This window comes from Drosophila ananassae, chromosome XL, assembly GCF_017639315.1.
Source record: "Drosophila ananassae strain 14024-0371.13 chromosome XL, ASM1763931v2, whole genome shotgun sequence".
NCBI lineage: Eukaryota > Metazoa > Arthropoda > Insecta > Diptera > Drosophilidae > Drosophila > Drosophila ananassae.
Genome location: NC_057931.1, coordinates 14,103,234 through 14,107,466, shown reverse-complemented (window position 1 = coordinate 14,107,466; position 4,233 = coordinate 14,103,234). Strand labels below are relative to the sequence as shown.

Sequence of the window (4,233 nt, the reverse complement as noted above, 5' to 3'; positions counted from 1 at the left end):
TGCCTGGCCACTGGCTGGCAGACTGGCTAGGGGGGACCGGCACTGCCCTTAAGTGCGTTGGCTTGATTTTTGTTGCTGTGATTTCGCCGCCTTGCCCATCATTTGAATATGCATGGGTGTGGGTGTGTCAAAGGGGTGCACGAAGGGGGAGGGGGTGCCAGGCGCAAGGCTTTGATGGATGACACGTGCGTAGGCGGACAGGGGGCACTCGCAGGGATTAGGGTCTTGGAAAAATGATCTCGAAAAAAGTGTCATTAATGGTAAAACTTTTTATTTTTTCAGATTTTTTTGTAAAAATTATAATATTAATATTATATTAATATAAATTAATATTTTCAAACCTATAGACAAATATAAGATACAGATACATAAGAACGTAGCGGTTTAATGGATATGATTAATGGTGATCAATATTTAAGAATAATTAAATAAATATTCAAATAAATATTCAAGTAAATATTTCAAATAAAATATATGACTCAAATATTTTTATTGAAATTATTACTGAATAATCTATAAGCTATAGGGTTTTTAAATCATTAATTATGTTTTTTTAACGAATGTGGTGTTTAATTTAATAATTTGGCTAACAAAAATTATTGAAATATAATAAATACATACAATATCTACATAGTTTAAATAATCTTTCTTATCCAACAGCTAGTATTAACTTAAAAAAAAAATTGTTTATAGTTTTTTTTCGATATAGTAGATTTTTTATAAATATTTTAAGGATAGAAACTGATTTTCAAAATAAAAACACCAAAAAAGAAGAGAATTTATCGCCGAGGTAAGTTCGCTTTTGTTTTTAGAATTATAATCCGTGAAAAGTTTTTAAAAACTTTCAAAAAATATTTAAACTTTATATACACTCATAGTTTAGTATATATTCTGAAAATTTTCAGTAAAAAGTTTATGTTTAACTCAAATTCTGTAAGATACTTCATAACAAGTAGGTGCCTCAAAATTATATTAATATTTAAAATGCAATAAATTTAGACAAAATGTATGACCCCTCCCCCAAGTGACGCTGCTGAATTGGCAAAATGAAAAAAAAAACTCATTTCCCTTTTTATCCTTTAGTCATTTTCCGTTCCTTACGCACTTTTCTCATTTTATTTTACTTTTTTATTTATTCTTTTTTTTTTTGCATACACGAAAAGCTTGAGCCGGGAAAAAAATAAAAAGGGGTTGATTATGGTCACTAGCAAATTGGTAGTACGCAGCACCCCCCGCCCCCACTGGCAGGTCCAGTTCTGGACCAACCGACGACGACAAGGACAAAAAACAAAAAGTTGGAAAAGTGGTTGATTTCGCTTTATTTATGCTTTTTTTCTTCTAGATTTTTGGGTTTTTCGCGCCTGCTAAGATTTTTGGTATTCTTCTCCTGCTGATAGATATATAATATAAAAGAATAGGAACAGTACATAACCAAGGGACTGGCGCTCCTCTGTTTCTAATGGTTTTTAAATTTCGTAATAATTCAATGGCATTTTCGTTAATGCGCCACCGAAAGTTTTGAATAAAAAAGGAGAAGAAATGGGAGAGGTACAGTTGGCGGCAAAAGGGTTGTCAGCCAGGCTGGCGCTCTAATTAGCCAGGACAAGAACCCGTAGTGAGTGTGACATTGAAATGTTCGATTGAAACTAAGGGGGGCCGCTTGGAGGGGGGGATTGGGCTTGGGAGTTGATAAAAAATTTAAAAGCAAGCATACAGAGAGAAATGTTGTCAAATAAACAAAATAGAAAGACAGACAAACGTTTTCACATTTTCCTTCTTTTTTTTTTTTTTGCTTTTTTGGCCAGCGGCAAAGTGAAAGTTGGGAGGACGAAAGGGGCAAACGGGGCTAAAGGCGAGAGTCCAGACGAAAGTGAAAGTCAAATGGGGGTAGCAACTCACATACTGAGAGACGCGTGCCACACACATGTGCCACACACACTCGCACACCCACACAAACACACACACAAAAGCTAAAGAACGTAATCGCACGTAAGTCCTGCCGTCCAGTAAAAAATGCAAAAAAAAATGCGAAAATCGAAAACAGGAAACGAGAAAAACTGCCAGGCGTCCTGTGTAAAAAATTCATGTGCTTATGCGTATGTGTCTATGTGTGTGTGTGTATCTGTGTGGCATGGTCGAATAAACAGCCCGCCCCCACCTCCGCCCCTGCTCCTGCCCGCCCCGCACCCCTCTCAACATGTCCGCGTCAGTCACAAGTCATTGAATGTCCTTCGCCTTTGCAGCTGCCGGCAATTCCCGGCCAATACCACTACCAATACGACCACCACTTCCAATACCAGTGCAGACTCGAGCCCCGCCAGACACCGCCGCTTCAAATTTCAATATATTGAATAATACAGAGATCAAAAGTTCCCGGCCATCTCTTAGCAGGTGGCACGCACGGGGCAGGGACTAGGGGGTGGCGCTACTGGAAGTACATTTGGGAAATTGAAATATTCAGATCGAACCTCAAAAATCAGGCTGCAAGTGCGTTGCCAGACTTTGGGTTGCTTTTCCAATCTTTTGATTGAAACTGTTCCAAAGACTCTAATTTACATTAATATTTAAACTATATTTTTAGCTAAACAAGAAACGAAAGCTAACTTCCGGCGAGGTTAGATTTTAATGCTAACTTCAAACTGGGGGATATATGTATATCAGATGGTATATGTATCGCAAGTGTCGGATATAGTTGACCGATCCTTATCAGAATTTTAGTACCAGAACAATTTCTATGAATTTCTTTACACACAAGTGTGAAGAAAAGCATCTTCGATCCTATTAAGTACATGTATTTAATTTTTATATAGACCTGAACATTAATATTCAAGTAATTATTTTATTTATTTTTATTTTATTTATTTTATTTATATTTAGCTCTTCAAGGAATAATTGAAGAGGTATAAATGGAAGTGAAATAAAAGGCTGAACAAGTTCTATTCCATCCAAGCAGGCTATTTGAAAGTAGTTATTATACCCACAATACAATTACTTCACAATGCTGGATACATCGAACAGACCTGTACACAATTAAGAGCTTGTTATTCTTAAAAAAAGTAAAAAAGTAAAAAAAAAGTAGATTTCGTAGGCTTTCTTCAAGTTTATTGTGGAATGGAAGGCGGCTACTATCTTGGCCAACTCGTGCTCAAAACCCACCTACATTAACAAACGGTAAGTAATGAATGTTTTCTTACATAAACAATGTTAATTGTCCATTTCCGACTAGACGAAAGGATGCGATGGGACAAGGATATCGAAGCCGTAACGGGTCATTGCTTTGCTTTATTTGGGAATTGTGGTGTGGAAGACCTCTATTTTTCCGAAAAATCACCTCTGGAGGGAATCTTCGAGTCTATTAGTCGTTCGCGAAGACTGTCGCGGGGAAGATCGGCGCCATTGAATTCTTCGGTTTAGAACGAACGTCTTTCGATTTCTTCCAATGGTTCCAGACAAGGTGATGGCGCCATATTTGAGCAGCAATAAATCCGGAATAGCAGTCCATGAGCTCCTCAACGGATCCTGGTTGGCCGATACACATTAGATCCTTGTACACATACACGTATTGGATTATTATTATTGAATTGGAAATATTATTGGATTTAAATGGTAAACGTCACAATTAAAGCAAATAGAAACACTTCTTGTATTTCATTTAAAAAAAATACTTATATATGTTTAGTTATAAGCTTTATTTATGTATAATTTGTTTTCTTAACCGATTTTTGATACCAAAGGCTCCAATTTGAACAATTCTAGAAATTGAAATAGGGACGGACCTTCTATATCTTATAACTGCCGTGGATCGATCGAAAATGTCATAAATTTTAAGATAGGAAGTTTTATGGCTTATTTATAACAACTCTCGAAATGAAAATTTGAAAAGTTTTCACAAATGTTTTAGAGAGATATTTTAAAGTGTTATTTGGAAAAAAATATATTATGTTATGTTATGATATCATTCTGAAACGCTTTTAGATAAGTTTGTTAATAAAAATATTTAATAAAACGGTACATAATATTTAATTATAACAATACTTTTTTATAATCTGTAAGTTTTTGCTGCACTTTTTATAAAAGAAACATAATGATCTACATATAATTCTTAAACTAAGTTTTGAACGTCTTTTTACAAAATTTATTAAAATAAGTAACAAAATCTACCAAAATGCATATTTTTAATTTACATTTTTGAATATTTTAATCTAAAGCACAGAAAGTTAATAGTTAGCTATT

General features: G+C 35.0%; 1 long non-coding RNA gene across 1 annotated transcript; it reads left to right on the top strand.

Moving 5' to 3' along the window:
* Positions 1-2,883: 2,883 nt before the first annotated feature.
* LOC26514633 lies at positions 2,884-3,637 on the top strand. The gene is made up of 2 exons (XR_001408553.3): positions 2,884-3,171; positions 3,227-3,637. It is a non-coding gene; the product is annotated as an uncharacterized LOC26514633 (long non-coding RNA).
* Positions 3,638-4,233: the final 596 nt, after the last annotated feature.